Raw genomic sequence first — 17473 nt, forward strand, 5'->3', positions numbered from 1 at the left:
AGACAAATCCTACTCTCTATGTATCAGTGAGGGTGTCTTTCAGGTTTCGTGCATTCTGTATCGAATCGTAGTTGGCCACAATGAAAGTGGCACGCATAACGTCGAAAATAGAGTTCGGACATCGCTCTGAGTATGACGAACGTGTTGTCCACTCTCTAGACTTCAATGACGTTAAGCCTTGATACCTTAGACAGATGTGCACTCGATGACACCTCGATAACAGCCGGTCCCCACACTTACATCTTGCTCTCCTTATGTCAGTACACATCATATCAGTCTGTGACGCTGGTTTTGCAACTTCTTGCGTGCCTTTAGGTTCGCCGCGACCAGCACTTACCATGCACTGACCACAAAACATGGAGGCGCCGGGGATTGAACCCAACACCTTTCACACACTAAGCGAACGATCTGCCAAATGAGCTACGGCTGCACACACGACCAAGCCTGCATATTCTCCATTCTTTGCGACTCTGATGTGCACGGACACGATGGTTGGTTGGTTTGTAGCGGCGAAGGTACCAGAGTACAAAGGCGCGGACACGTTCATATACACAAGAGTTCCAAGTAGTTTCGATGCTCTGGTATTACGAATGCAAATTCCGTCTGTTTTTAACGTCTTAAATTGAAAGGGCGGTCACAAATTGGTCCATTTCACTCCTTGTCGACAATCACACAGCACCTGAGATAACAAGCACATCTCGAGCCCCATTGTGCACTCCATTGTTCATGCCATCTCAGTGCCTCGCTCTTTGCTACTGTGTACCACTCTTGTCGTCCAACTGCAAAACACTGGGCCACAACAAGTTTCCGCGTCTCCATTGCACTGATCATACTCCGAAACGCTCCCCAAACTTGGCAATCACCCATGCAGCCGACTTTTCCGACTTTACACGACGCTCACGCTAGTGGCAGCCTTATTTATAGTTCGACGTCGCGCCAAAGCGAATGAGCACATTTCGCCTACGGCTTAGGCCGCTCTCCTAGTGTGGCTGCTCTGTGTCTGCAGGCAGCGAGGGGCTGCAAGCTTCCTGTGTTCGCACCTATATCACCTGTGCTTGCTTGTCAGAGACAGACTATCCCAAAACATACAATTCACTCCATGAATTGATTGCTACGGCATCTGTTATCAGCAGTCACAACCAGCAACACCAGTAGCAGCCGACTGCACGCAAAGAATGGGAACGTGAACTCGGCAAAAGGCATATCTTTCCGACGTAGGCTCGAGAATATTATGGGAACACTTGTACTGTTTCTAAATTAAGTGTAGGTGTGGGAGGAGGGTGCTTCCTGCGCACGAATAAAAGCACGCTTGCCAATTGTGGATGCTAATCGTTCGCTTGTATCTGCCTAGACACCTCTGCTAGTTGTGAATTATTCCACTTGCATGGCAAGGTGCGAATGTAGGTGTGTTAAAAATTCTGGAGGCGCTGGGTATCGATCCCAGTACCTCTCGCACGCCAACTGAGCGCTCTACCATCTGAGCTACGTCCACCCCCCCGGTGACTAATAGTGCTACATACAGCCATATCAACGTCACAGACCCTTGCACTCCCATTATTCCGCAGACAAATCCTACTCTCTATGTATCAGTGAGGGTGTCTTTCAGGTTTCGTGCATTCTGTATCGAATCGTAGTTGGCCACAATGAAAGTGGCACGCATAACGTCGAAAATAGTGTTCGGACATCGCTCTGAGTATGACGAACGTGTTGTCCACTCTCTAGACTTCAATGACGTTAAGCCTTGATACCTTAGACAGATGTGCACTCGATGACACCTCGATAACAGCCGGTCCCCACACTTACATCTTGCTCTCCTTATGTCAGTACACATCATATCAGTCTGTGACGCTGGTTTTGCAACTTCTTGCGTGCCTTTAGGTTCGCCGCGACCAGCACTTACCATGCACTGACCACAAAACATGGAGGCGCCGGGGCTTGAACCCGACACCTTTCACACACTAAGCGAACGATCTGCCAACTGAGCTACGGCTGCACACACGACCAAGCCTGCATATTCTCCATTCTTTGCGACTCTGATGTGCACGGACACGATGGTTGGTTGGTTTGTAGCGGCGAAGGTACCAGAGTACAAAGGCGCCGACACGTTCATATACACAAGAGTTCCAAGTAGTTTCGATGCTCTGGTATTACGAATGCAAATTCCGTCTGTTTTTAACGTCTTAAATTGAAAGGGCGGTCACAAATTGGTCCATTTCACTCCTTGTCGACAATCACACAGCACCTGAGATAACAAGCACATCTCGAGCCCCATTGTGCACTCCATTGTTCATGCCATCTCAGTGCCTCGCTCTTTGCTACTGTGTACCACTCTTGTCGTCCAACTGCAAAACACTGGGCCACAACAAGTTTCCGCGTCTCCATTGCACTGATCATACTCCGAAACGCTCCCCAAACTTGGCAATCACCCATGCAGCCGACTTTTCCGACTTTACACGACGCTCACGCAACGCTCACGCTAGTGGCAGCCTTATTTATAGTTCGACGTCGCGCCAAAGCGAATGAGCACATTTCGCCTACGGCTTAGGCCGCTCTCCTAGTGTGGCTGCTCTGTGTCTGCAGGCAGCGAGGGGCTGCAAGCTTCCTGTGTTCGCACCTATATCACCTGTGCTTGCTTGTCAGAGACAGACTATCCCAAAACATACAATTCACTCCATGAATTGATTGCTACGGCATCTGTTATCAGCAGTCACAACCAGCAACACCAGTAGCAGCCGACTGCACGCAAAGAATGGGAACGTGCAGTGGGATTTACGTGAACTCGGCAAAAGGCATATCTTTCCGACGTAGGCTCGAGAATATTATGGGAACACTTGTACTGTTTCTAAATTAAGTGTAGGTGTGGGAGGAGGGTGCTTCCTGCGCACGAATAAAAGCACGCTTGCCAATTGTGGATGCTAATCGTTCGCTTGTATCTGCCTAGACACCTCTGCTAGTTGTGAATTATTCCACTTGCATGGCAAGGTGCGAATGTAGGTGTGTTAAAAATTCTGGAGGCGCTGGGTATCGATCCCAGTACCTCTCGCACGCAAACCGAGCGCTCTACCATCTGAGCTACGTCCACCCCCCCCCCCCCCCCCTCCCGGTGACTAGTAGTGCTACATACAGCCATATCAACGTCACAGACCCTTGCACTCCCATTATTCCGCAGACAAATCCTACTCTCTATGTATCAGTGAGGGTGTCTTTCAGGTTTCGTGCATTCTGTATCGAATCGTAGTTGGCCACAATGAAAGTGGCACGCATAACGTCGAAAATAGTGTTCGGACATCGCTCTGAGTATGACGAACGTGTTGTCCACTCTCTAGACTTCAATGACGTTAAGCCTTGATACCTTAGACAGATGTGCACTCGATGACACCTCGATAACAGCCGGTCCCCACACTTACATCTTGCTCTCCTTATGTCAGTACACATCATATCAGTCTGTGACGCTGGTTTTGCAACTTCTTGCGTGCCTTTAGGTTCGCCGCGACCAGCACTTACCATGCACTGACCACAAAACATGGAGGCGCCGGGGCTTGAACCCGACACCTTTCACACACTAAGCGAACGATCTGCCAACTGAGCTCCGGCTGCACACACGACCAAGCCTGCATATTCTCCATTCTTTGCGACTCTGATGTGCACGGACACGATGGTTGATTGGTTTGTAGCGGCGAAGGTACCAGAGTACAAAGGCGCGGACACGTTCATATACACAAGAGTTCCAAGTAGTTTCGATGCTCTGGTATTACGAATGCAAATTCCGTCTGTTTTTAACGTCTTAAATTGAAAGGGCGGTCACAAATTGGTCCATTTCACTCCTTGTCGACAATCACACAGCACCTGAGATAACAAGCACATCTCGAGCCCCATTGTGCACTCCATTGTTCATGCCATCTCAGTGCCTCGCTCTTTGCTACTGTGTACCACTCTTGTCGTCCAACTGCAAAACACTGGGCCACAACAAGTTTCCGCGTCTCCATTGCACTGATCATACTCCGAAACGCTCCCCAAACTTGGCAATCACCCATGGAGCCGACTTTTCCGACTTTACACGACGCTCACGCAACGCTCACGCTAGTGGCAGCCTTATTTATAGTTCGACGTCGCGCCAAAGCGAATGAGCACATTTCGCCTACGGCTTAGGCCGCTCTCCTAGTGTGGCTGCTCTGTGTCTGCAGGCAGCGAGGGGCTGCAAGCTTCCTGTGTTCGCACCTATATCACCTGTGCTTGCTTGTCAGAGACAGACTATCCCAAAACATACAATTCACTCCATGAATTGATTGCTACGGCATCTGTTATCAGCAGTCACAACCAGCAACACCAGTAGCAGCCGACTGCACGCAAAGAATGGGAACGTGCAGTGGGATTTACGTGAACTCGGCAAAAGGCATATCTTTCCGACGTAGGCTCGAGAATATTATGGGAACACTTGTACTGTTTCTAAATTAAGTGTAGGTGTGGGAGGAGGGTGCTTCCTGCGCACGAATAAAAGCACGCTTGCCAATTGTGGATGCTAATCGTTCGCTTGTATCTGCCTAGACACCTCTGCTAGTTGTGAATTATTCCACTTGCATGGCAAGGTGCGAATGTAGGTGTGTTAAAAATTCTAGAGCCGCTGGGTATCGATCCCAGTACCTCTCGCACGCCAACCGAGCGCTCTACCATCTGAGCTACGTCCACCCCCCCGGTGACTAATAGTGCTACATACAGCCATATCAACGTCACAGACCCTTGCACTCCCATTATTCCGCAGACAAATCCTACTCTCTATGTATCAGAGAGGGTGTCTTTCAGGTTTCGTGCATTCTGTATCGAATCGTAGTTGGCCACAATGAAAGTGGCACGCATAACGTCGAAAATAGAGTTCGGACATCGCTCTGAGTATGACGAACGTGTTGTCCACTCTCTAGACTTCAATGACGTTAAGCCTTGATACCTTAGACAGATGTGCACTCGATGACACCTCGATAACAGCCGGTCCCCACACTTACATCTTGCTCTCCTTATGTCAGTACACATCATATCAGTCTGTGACGCTGGTTTTGCAACTTCTTGCGTGCCTTTAGGTTCGCCGCGACCAGCACTTACCATGCACTGACCACAAAACATGGAGGCGCCAGGGCTTGAACCCGACACCTTTCACACACTAAGCGAACGATCTGCCAACTGAGCTCCGGCTGCACACAAGACAAAGCCTGCATATTCTCCATTCTTTGCGACTCTGATGTGCACGGACACGATGGTTGGTTGGTTTGTAGCGGCGAAGGTACCAGAGTACAAAGGCGCGGACACGTTCATATACACAAGAGTTCCAAGTAGTTTCGATGCTCTGGTATTACGAATGCAAATTCCGTCTGTTTTTAACGTCTTAAATTGAAAGGGCGGTCACAAATTGGTCCATTTCACTCCTTGTCGACAATCACACAGCACCTGAGATAACAAGCACATCTCGAGCCCCATTGTGCACTCCATTGTTCATGCCATCTCAGTGCCTCGCTCTTTGCTACTGTGTACCACTCTTGTCGTCCAACTGCAAAACACTGGGCCACAACAAGTTTCCGCGTCTCCATTGCACTGATCATACTCCGAAACGCTCCCCAAACTTGGCAATCACCCATGGAGCCGACTTTTCCGACTTTACACGACGCTCACGCAACGCTCACGCTAGTGGCAGCCTTATTTATAGTTCGACGTCGCGCCAAAGCGAATGAGCACATTTCGCCTACGGCTTAGGCCGCTCTCCTAGTGTGGCTGCTCTGTGTCTGCAGGCAGCGAGGGGCTGCAAGCTTCCTGTGTTCGCACCTATATCACCTGTGCTTACTTGTCAGAGACAGACTATCCCAAAACATACAATTCACTCCATGAATTGATTGCTACGGCATCTGTTATCAGCAGTCACAACCAGCAACACCAGTAGCAGCCGACTGCACGCAAAGAATGGGAACGTGCAGTGGGATTTACGTGAACTCGGCAAAAGGCATATCTTTCCGACGTAGGCTCGAGAATATTATGGGAACACTTGTACTGTTTCTAAATTAAGTGTAGGTGTGGGAGGAGGGTGCTTCCTGCGCACGAATAAAAGCACGCTTGCCAATTGTGGATGCTAATCGTTCGCTTGTATCTGCCTAGACACCTCTGCTAGTTGTGAATTATTCCACTTGCATGGCAAGGTGCGAATGTAGGTGTGTTAAAAATTCTGGAGGCGCTGGTTATCGATCCCAGTACCTCTCGCACGCCAACCGAGAGCTCTACCATCTGAGCTACGTCCACCCCCCCGGTGACTAGTAGTGCTACATACAGCCATATCAACGTCACAGACCCTTGCACTCCCATTATTCCGCAGACAAATCCTACTCTCTATGTATCAGTGAGGGTGTCTTTCAGGTTTCGTGCATTCTGTATCGAATCGTAGTTGGCCACAATGAAAGTGGCACGCATAACGTCGAAAATAGAGTTCGGACATCGCTCTGAGTATGACGAACGTGTTGTCCACTCTCTAGACTTCAATGACGTTAAGCCTTGATACCTTAGACAGATGTGCACTCGATGACACCTCGATAACAGCCGGTCCCCACACTTACATCTTGCTCTCCTTATGTCAGTACACATCATATCAGTCTGTGACGCTGGTTTTGCAACTTCTTGCGTGCCTTTAGGTTCGCCGCGACCAGCACTTACCATGCACTGACCACAAAACATGGAGGCGCCGGGGCTTGAACCCGACACCTTTCACACACTAAGCGAACGATCTGCCAACTGAGCTCCGGCTGCACACACGACCAAGCCTGCATATTCTCCTTTCTTTGCGACTCTGATGTGCACGGACACGATGGTTGGTTGGTTTGTAGCGGCGAAGGTACCAGAGTACAAAGGCGCGGACACGTTCATATACACAAGAGTTCCAAGTAGTTTCGATGCTCTGGTATTACGAATGCAAATTCCGTCTGTTTTTAACGTCTTAAATTGAAAGGGCGGTCACAAACTGGTCCATTTCACTCCTTGTCGACAATCACACAGCACCTGAGATAACAAGCACATCTCGAGCCCCATTGTGCACTCCATTGTTCATGCCATCTCAGTGCCTCGCTCTTTGCTACTGTGTACCGCTCTTGTCGTCCAACTGCAAAACACTGGGCCACAACAAGTTTCCGCGTCTCCATTGCACTGATCATACTCCGAAACGCTCCCCAAACTTGGCAATCACCCATGCAGCCGACTTTTCCGACTTTACACGACGCTCACGCTAGTGGCAGCCTTATTTATAGTTCGACGTCGCGCCAAAGCGAATGAGCATATTTCGCCTACGGCTTAGGCCGCTCTCCTAGTGTGGCTGCTCTGTGTCTGCAGGCAGCGAGGGGCTGCAAGCTTCCTGTGTTCGCACCTATATCACCTGTGCTTGCTTGTCAGAGACAGACTATCCCAAAACATACAATTCACTCCATGAATTGATTGCTACGGCATCTGTTATCACCAGTCACAACCAGCAACACCAGTAGCAGCCGACTGCACGCAAAGAATGGGAACGTGCAGTGGGATTTACGTGAACTCGGCAAAAGGCATATCTTTCCGACGTAGGCTCGAGAATATTATGGGAACACTTGTACTGTTTCTAAATTAAGTGTAGGTGTGGGAGGAGGGTGCTTCCTGCGCACGAATAAAAGCACGCTTGCCAATTGTGGATGCTAATCGTTCGCTTGTATGTGCCTAGACACCTCTGCTAGTTGTGAATTATTCCACTTGCATGGCAAGGTGCGAATGTAGGTGTGTTAAAAATTCTGGAGGCGCTGGGTATCGATCCCAGTACCTCTCGCACGCCAACCGAGCGCTCTACCATCTGAGCTACGTCCCCCCCCCCCCCCCCCCCCCCGGTGACTAATAGTGCTACATACAGCCATATCAACGTCACAGACCCTTGCACTCCCATTATTCCGCAGACAAATCCTACTCTCTATGTATCAGTGAGGGTGTCTTTCAGGTTTCGTGCATTCTGTATCGAATCGTAGTTGGCCACAATGAAAGTGGCACGCATAACGTCGAAAATAGAGTTCGGAAATCGCTCTGAGTATGACGAACGTGTTGTCCACTCTCTAGACTTCAATGACGTTAAGCCTTGATACCTTAGACAGATGTGCACTCGATGATACCTCGATAACAGCCGGTCCCCACACTTACATCTTGCTCTCCTTATGTCAGTACACATCATATCAGTCTGTGACGCTGGTTTTGCAACTTCTTGCGTGCCTTTAGGTTCGCCGCGACCAGCACTTACCATGCACTGACCACAAAACATGGAGGCGCCGGGGCTTGAACCCGACACCTTTCACACACTAAGCGAACGATCTGCCAACTGAGCTACGGCTGCACACACGACTAAGCCTGCATATTCTCCATTCTTTGCGACTCTGATGTGCACGGACACGATGGTTGGTTGGTTTGTAGCGGCGAAGGTACCAGAGTACAAAGGCGCGGACACGTTCATATACACAAGATTTCCAAGTAGTTTCGATGCTCTGGTATTACGAATGCAAATTCCGTCTGTTTTTAACGTCTTAAATTGAAAGGGCGGTCACAAACTGGTCCATTTCACTCCTTGTCGACAATCACACAGCACCTGAGATAACAAGCACATCTCGAGCCCCATTGTGCACTCCATTGTTCATGCCATCTCAGAGCCTCGCTCTTTGCTACTGTGTACCGCTCTTGTCGTCCAACTGCAAAACACTGGGCCACAACAAGTTTCCGCGTCTCCATTGCACTGATCATACTCCGAAACGCTCCCCAAACTTGGCAATCACCCATGCAGCCGACTTTTCCGACTTTACACGACGCTCACGCAACGCTCACGCTAGTGGCAGCCTTATTTATAGTTCGACGTCGCGCCAAAGCGAATGAGCATATTTCGCCTACGGCTTAGGCCGCTCTCTTAGTGTGGCTGCTCTGTGTCTGCAGGCAGCGAGGGGCTGCAAGCTTCCTGTGTTCGCACCTATATCACCTGTGCTTGCTTGTCAGAGACAGACTATCCCAAAACATACAATTCACTCCATGAATTGATTGCTACGGCATCTGTTATCAGCAGTCACAACCAGCAACACCAGTAGCAGCCGACTGCACGCAAAGAATGGGAACGTGCAGTGGGATTTACGTGAACTCGGCAAAAGGCATATCTTTCCGACGTAGGCTCGAGAATATTATGGGAACACTTGTACTGTTTCTAAATTAAGTGTAGGTGTGGGAGGAGGGTGCTTCCTGCGCACGAATAAAAGCACGCTTGCCAATTGTGGATGCTAATCGTTCGCTTGTATCTGCCTAGACACCTCTGCTAGTTGTGAATTATTCCACTTGCATGGCAAGGTGCGAATGTAGGTGTGTTAAAAATTCTGGAGGCGCTGGGTATCGATCCCAGTACCTCTCGCACGCCAACCGAGCGCTCTACCATCTGAGCTACGTCCACCCCCCCGGTGACTAATAGTGCTACATACAGCCATATCAACGTCACACACCCTTGCACTCCCATTATTCCGCAGACAAATCCTACTCTCTATGTATCAGTGAGGGTGTCTTTCAGGTTTCGTGCATTCTGTATCGAATCGTAGTTGGCCACAATGAAAGTGGCACGCATAACGTCGAAAATAGAGTTCGGACATCGCTCTGAGTATGACGAACGTGTTGTCCACTCTCTAGACTTCAATGACGTTAAGCCTTGATACCTTAGACAGATGTGCACTCGATGATACCTCGATAACAGCCGGTCCCCACACTTACATCTTGCTCTCCTTATGTCAGTACACATCATATCAGTCTGTGACGCTGGTTTTGCAACTTCTTGCGTGCCTTTAGGTTCGCCGCGACCAGCACATACCATGCACTGACCACAAAACATGGAGGCGCCGGGGCTTGAACCCGACACCTTTCACACACTAAGCGAACGATCTGCCAACTTTTTTTTTTTTTTTTTTTTTTTTTTTTTTCTATCGTCAATGCAACGGCAGCAAGGAGAAACTTTCAAAAATTGCCGTGACCAGGATTCGAACCTGGGTTATTGCGGCCACAACGCAATGTCCTAACCACTTTTTTTTATTTTTATTTTTTTTTTGTTTTTTTTTTGTTTTTTTTTTTTTAATTTATCTTTAACCCTGCGATACTGGCTTTCGGCTTCGGCTTCTTCTGTGCAATAAACAAAATAGCCTTCTTTGCCAGCAGAGGATAAGTGATTGTAATATGAAACTGTAAAATTGTACTTCTCCCCAATTGTTTTTGTTTAAGCGTCGTTTCGCTTAAATAAACGATTTTTGTTTATCTCGTTGGCTTGTCAACCAATGCCCAGTCGCTCGAATACAATTTTAAGCATATTGCCGTAGTTTTTCTTGTGGTCTTTATATTTCAGGGCGTTATAAAAAGCACACTTCAAGTACATGTAAAAATCAGTGGAATTGTCATTTCCCAGGTGATTAATTACGTAATTCACATAGTGTCCCATTAACCAATGGACCGAGTTGTTTTTTGCTGCTGGAAAATAGCAAGTCTGAGGCCTGAGGAATGTAACAGGGGGAAAATTTTCCACCGAAGATCTCGTAAGAAAAGCCAGTTGTTCCCTAATCCAATTACAGAGTTGTAGATTGCCACCGCACGTGAATCTGTGCACTAACGTGTCGATCAATTTACATTTGAGACATAGGTTCGTGTCGCTAACGCCGATTGCATGTAACCTTTCATTGGTGCTTACGGTCTCATTCACTGTTTTATACCACGCTGACTTGACGTCCGATGGTAGACCACGCATATTAATATTTGTCCATATGGCGTCCCAATCAGTGTGTGGGTATTTACTTTCCAATTTGTTTCTCCCCTCCATTTTCTTTCGATGGGACAGAATATCGCGGGCCGTGATCCGTCGTGAGTTGATGATGACACCGCCGAGATAGCTGAATTCCACAAAATATACACGAACGTACTGGAGCCGGTTATTTATTTTTTGCACATTCACCGGCGCCTGTAAACTGGCAGGCCTGACAACTTCAAATAATTTAGTTGTAATGCTATCAGCGTGGTCGCTAAGGATAGTGGCGGTCCTTACACACGCGAGACAGATCGCCTTATTTCTGATGTCAACTAACCCCAAACCTCCATTCCTGGGATCTAAGGTCGCAGTTTTTGCGTCGACTCTGAATATATCCCCTCTCCAAAGATAGCTGGCAATGGTAGACATTATCTTTTTTCCAATCATTTTCGGTAGTGGGAAGATCTGTGCTATAAAGTAACTCCTGGAGAGAATGCAGTGGTTAATGAAAATCACCCTCTGAACTTGGTTCATGTTACGGTGGAGGTTTTCTCTTGTTGTTCCAAGAAGTTGTCCCGACGTATTTCTCCAATTGATAGCTGCCATTTTTAACGGACAAGGTGTCAGTGTTATTCCTAGTGCTTTGCATTGGGTGACCATTGTGGCCCAGGCTAAGGTGGTATGTTGAAAACCCCGCAGGTTTAGGAGTTTGCTTTTGTTTGCGTTGACACCTGCTCCGGAGACTCTACAGTACTTTTTAATTAGCGTTTCCAATTTCAAAATGTCGTCGGGATTTCGCAGGACGACTCCGACATCATCGGCATAGGCGTTTATGACTGTTCGGTGACCAGATAATGTGATGCCAGTTAGAGTGGCATGAACACTGCGGAGGAAAGGTTCTAATGAAAGCACGAAGAGGAACATGGAGAGGGGGCTTCCTTGAGGAACGCCGCGCCTGATCTGAATCTGCTTTGTCCTCTGGCAGTTAACTGATATACAAGCGCTGATGCCTGTTGCAACATTTCTGATCACACTTACGACTCGCTCATTAAAACCTATTTTGTTCAGTGTGGCACTAAGGAAACTATGATCCACACGATCAAATGCTTTCTGGAAGTCAATAAACATGATAGCACATTTTATGGTGGTCACAGCAGTGATTGCAATTATATCTCTATATTCAGCTATGCTTTTGAAAATGCTCTTGGTAGGCACACAGGACTGGTATGGACTTACTATCTTTTTGGCCAACTGTGAGAGTCTGTTGTTTAAAATTCTGCCGATGATTTTATAATCGGAGTTTAACAGGGAGATAGGACGAAAGTTGTTGAGGTTTCTTTTTGCAGCATTTTTTGGGATTAGTACTATTGTGCTCTCTTTAAAAACAGCAGGTAAATGCTTTCCCTGAAGCACCTCGTTCGTCATTCGGGTAAACATGTCACCAATCAGTGGCCAGTATCGTTTATAAAATTTAACAGGCAAACCATCCGGTCCCGGCGATTTCCTCAGAGGAGATTTGCAGATGATTCTGTGGATATCTTCGTTAGTACACTCAACGAGAAGGTCTTCGTTTTCCTCGTCCGAGACCTGTGGAGCTATGGAACTAAGGAACTCATCGAAGGACTCTTCACATACCGGGTTGGCAGTGTATAGGTCTTCGTAATATTTGTGCACTGCATTGACGATGTCTCTCTGAGTCGTGAGTGTCTCGCCAGTTTCAGACTGAAGTCCATCAATGAAGGTGCGTCTCCTGTTTCTTTCGTGCTTCAGTAGATGGTACAAGGAAGCATGTTCATCCTCCACGACTGTCTTAGCCTTGGATTTTAATTTCAGACCCTCCATCTGCTGTCTTTTAAGACTGAGCAATTTGGCCTTAGTTCGCTTGATATCTGCCAGACGGACGTTGGAAGTGTTTGCCTGCTCATATAAATTTCGCAGCATGGTATAATAAAATTCTATGGAATTTTTCAAGTCTTTCGATCGTTGTACACTATACTGGATGAGAACTTTTCTCAGTTTAGGCTTTGCCCTGTTGCACCACCAGTCTAGTACTGAGACGTGTCTATCTGCAGAGCGGAGGCACAATGCCCACGCTTCTGTCAAACTTTCTTCTAATCCGTCGTCCTGCATCAGTGACGTATTAAGGTGCCATGAACTTCTAAAACGGCGAGTGGGTTGCGCAGTAAGGTTGATGGAAGCTAGCACGGAGCTATGATCAGAAAAGTAAACTGGAATCGTCTCTGCTTTAATGAAGGAGCTAACTAGACTTTGCGATATGTAGAGTCTGTCGATCCTGCTACGTGAGTGAGGACCTAGGAATGTAAATGCCACAAATGTGGGATACATTATTTCCCAAGCATCTTTAAGCTGTAAAACAGTGACGAAACGCTTCAGTTCATTGCAGTTATTAAAATTCGGAACCTGGTCTTTCTTATTTATCACACAATTAAAATCACCGCCTATTATAAGATCTTTTGGGTTTTTCCGTAATAAATAAATGATTTCTTCTTTATAGAACTGTGCTCTTTCCATTCTATTGGATGTGCCAGAAGGGGCATACAGATTGATAAGGGTAGAACCAAAGACTTTTATACCTATCGCTCTGCCGGAGTCCAACCTCTCGATATCCGAGACAGGAATCCCCTCCCTGACTAAAATTGCTGTACCGACGTTGGTGTCAAGTGAGACATTTAAAATCGCCAAATATCCAGGCACTGTAAGATTAGTCAGCACTACTTCCTGTAGGAAAGCAATGTCCGTCCCTGACTCATATAAATAATCCTTGAGCGCTGTAACTTTAGTCACGGATGTAATCCTGTTAATATTGATAGTCGTAATTGTATATGCCTGGGACATTTAGTTTGCATAAAAAGTAAATAAGTGATTAAAAAGATAACAAAATATTAATAAAAAAAAAGAAAAGAGATGTGCAGCTTCTAAAAGGGAGAAACGACTCCGCTTAAACAAACATCTAAAAGAATAGTCTGTATTTGAAGCTCGGTAAACACTTCATCTGGTTCCTCTGAAATATGACTAAGACAGTAGTACAATTAGAAATGAAACTGGTTCAACAAAATCCTTTTTTTTTTCATCTTACAGCCTCATTTTGGTGCAGGATTCCGAACATCTCGGGTTTTAGTTTTACCGAGGGGCTTTGCATCACTAATGTCACTTGAAGGTACCTCCTTAGGTCTTTCCGTGATGATTTCATACAAGACGTTCTTGGCCGTCGCTTCCTCTTGTGCTGGTTGTTGTTTGCTTTGGTTACGGGAAGCTTTGAGAGTAGGTTGCGGTTTGAGTCGGCGTCTTCGGACATCTTGGTTCAACGCGCCGTCATTCGGATTGTCTATCTTTACCACCGTTGTGACCGAAGCTGCCTCAACAGCGTCCTTTTTACGAGTGCCATTTCCTTGTTCTTCCGTCACTAGCTCCAGAGCACTGACTGAGTCGGCGGTTTGTGGGTCTGTAAGTTCTTGAGTTGGGTTCCGCTCCGTCACCTCTTGTGCTTCGGAGTGCGCCTCTTCCGTCTCCGCGACAATCGTTACTGCGTCCCCTCCGTGGACCGTTTGTACCTGTTCAGCCGCCGACAGCGGCCGGGTTGCCTCAGCGGCTGACGTCACGTCAATACATGTACTGTTTGTTTCCTCGAGCACATCCGCATTACACTGCTTCTGCTTGCGGGTGGAAGGCGAATTACGGGCGGACTCGCCGTCCGAGCCGTCATCGGTCGTTTCCAACGGTCGCTTCTTATTCTGGAGATCGCAATCGGGAACAGAAGGGTGTGATGTAATGACGCTCAGGGGAGGGAACTCCGTAGTAGTTATGGCGGGCACTGCAGAAGTACATGCACCACTGTCGTTAACCGAAAGAAGGGAAGTGCTATTTGGTAAGACATCGCTGAGGGTCAGTTTTTGACGCTGTGTTAGATTGTTCCGAAGAACAAAAACACGGCGCGGACAATCTTGTCGGAAATGACCTGTCTCATTGCAAATATTGCACGTGCGCTCCTGACCAGAATACACAACATGTGCTTTATGACCTGCAACGGATATATGGGACGGAATGTTGGCTTTCACCTCCATTTCAACGGATCTAATGCCATTAAAACACTGTATCTTGTATAGCTTCGACCATCTTTCGTTATAGATAGATTTAACTTCGCCATATTTAGATAGAGCGTCCTTGATCAACTGATTATCAATTTCAATTGGAACATTCAAAATCCTGACATTGGTGTACATGATATCAGCTTTTCGTACAGAGACATTACTGTTTGAACCGTCTCGATGAACAAATTCGACGGAATTACCCCATTTTGCAAGCAACTTATCGACTGTCACTGAGTTCAGAAATTTAACAAAAACACAGTATTTTTCAGCATCTAATTGCGTGGTATGAACAGAGTCAGAATTTATACCGATTACCTCAGTCAGCCAATCGTGGATTTCCAGCGCAGTGGGTTGGACCGGCCGTGTTTCTTTCTCGAACGAGAAGACTAAAGTATTCTTCCTGACGGTGTCAGACATGGTCGTCGGTTCCGACGAAATTCCGGCAACAACCGAAATTGCGGCGAAGCACGAAACGTGGAACGGACGAAAGCACTATAAAAACACTTATCAGAGACACCACTCAAAAAATAACAGCGAAAATGTACAGCTAACTTCACGTAAACACCAAACACCGGCGATAGCGCTAACGTACGCGGAGCAAACAACAAGCACGTCCGACCGCGGCGACGGCTAAAGCCAGAATGCCAACTGAGCTACGGCTGCACACACGACCAAGCCTGCATATTCTCCATTCTTTGCGACTCTGATGTGCACGGACACGATGGTTGGTTGGTTTGTAGCGGCGAAGGTACCAGAGTACAAAGGCGCGGACACGTTCATATACACAAGAGTGCCAAGTAGTTTCGATGCTCTGGTATTACGAATGCAAATTCCGTCTGTTTTTAACGTCTTAAATTGAAAGGGCGGTCACAAATTGGTCCATTTCACTCCTTGTCGACAATCACACAGCACCTGAGATAACAAGCACATCTCGAGCCCCATTGTGCACTCCATTGTTCATGCCATCTCAGTGCCTCGCTCTTTGCTACTGTGTACCACTCTTGTCGTCCAACTGCAAAACACTGGGCCACAACAAGTTTCCGCGTCTCCATTGCACTGATCATACTCAGAAACGCTCCCCAAACTTGGCAATCACCCATGCAGCCGACTTTTCCGACTTTACACGACGCTCACGCTAGTGGCAGCCTTATTTATAGTTCGACGTCGCGCCAAAGCGAATGAGCACATTTCGCCTACGGCTTAGGCCGCTCTCCTAGTGTGGCTGCTCTGTGTCTGCAGGCAGCGAGGGGCTGCAAGCTTCCTGTGTTCGCACCTATATCACCTGTGCTTGCTTGTCAGAGACAGACTATCCCAAAACATACAATTCACTCCATGAATTGATTGCTACGGCATCTGTTATCACCAGTCACAACCAGCAACACCAGTAGCAGCCGACTGCACGCAAAGAATGGGAACGTGCAGTGGGATTTACGTGAACTCGGCAAAAGGCATATCTTTCCGACGTAGGCTCGAGAATATTATGGGAACACTTGTACTGTTTCTAAATTAAGTGTAGGTGTGGGAGGAGGGTGCTTCCTGCGCACGAATAAAAGCACGCTTGCCAATTGTGGATGCTAATCGTTCGCTTGTATCTGCCTAGACACCTCTGCTAGTTGTGAATTATTCCACTTGCATGGCAAGGTGCGAATGTAGGTGTGTTAAAAATTCTGGAGGCGCTGGGTATCGATCCCAGTACCTCTCGCACGCCAACCGAGCGCTCTACCATCTGAGCTACGTCCACCCCCCCCCGGTGACTAATAGTGCTACATACAGCCATATCAACGTCACAGACCCTTGCACTCCCATTATTCCGCAGACAAATCCTACTCTCTATGTATCAGTGAGGGTGTCTTTCAGGTTTCGTGCATTCTGTATCGAATCTTAGTTGGCCACAATGAAAGTGGCACGCATAACGTCGAAAATAGAGTTCGGACATCGCTCTGAGTATGACGAACGTGTTGTCCACTCTCTAGACTTCAATGACGTTAAGCCTTGATACCTTAGACAGATGTGCACTCGATGACACCTCGATAACAGCCGGTCCCCACACTTACATCTTGCTCTCCTTATGTCAGTACACATCATATCAGTCTGTGACGCTGGTTTTGCAACTTCTTGCGTGCCTTTAGGTTCGCCGCGACCAGCACTTGCCACAAAACATGGAGGCGCCGGGGCTTGAACCCGACACCTTACACACACTAAGCGAACGATCTGCCAACTGAGCTACGGCTGCACACACGACCAAGCCTGCATATTCTCCATTCTTTGCGACTCTGATGTGCACGGACACGATGGTTGGTTGGTTTGTAGCGGCGAAGGTACCAGAGTACAAAGGCGCGGACACGTTCATATACACAAGAGTTCCAAGTAGTTTCGATGCTCTGGTATTACGAATGCAAATTCCGTCTGTTTTTAACGTCTTAAATTGAAAGGGCGGTCACAAATTGGTCCATTTCACTCCTTGTCGACAATCACACAGCACCTGAGATAACAAGCACATCTCGAGCCCCATTGTGCACTCCATTGTTCATGCCATCTCAGTGCCTCGCTCTTTGCTACTGTGTACCACTCTTGTCGTCCA

Source organism: Schistocerca gregaria, chromosome 9, assembly GCF_023897955.1.
Source record: "Schistocerca gregaria isolate iqSchGreg1 chromosome 9, iqSchGreg1.2, whole genome shotgun sequence".
In the NCBI taxonomy this organism is placed as follows: domain Eukaryota; kingdom Metazoa; phylum Arthropoda; class Insecta; order Orthoptera; family Acrididae; genus Schistocerca; species Schistocerca gregaria.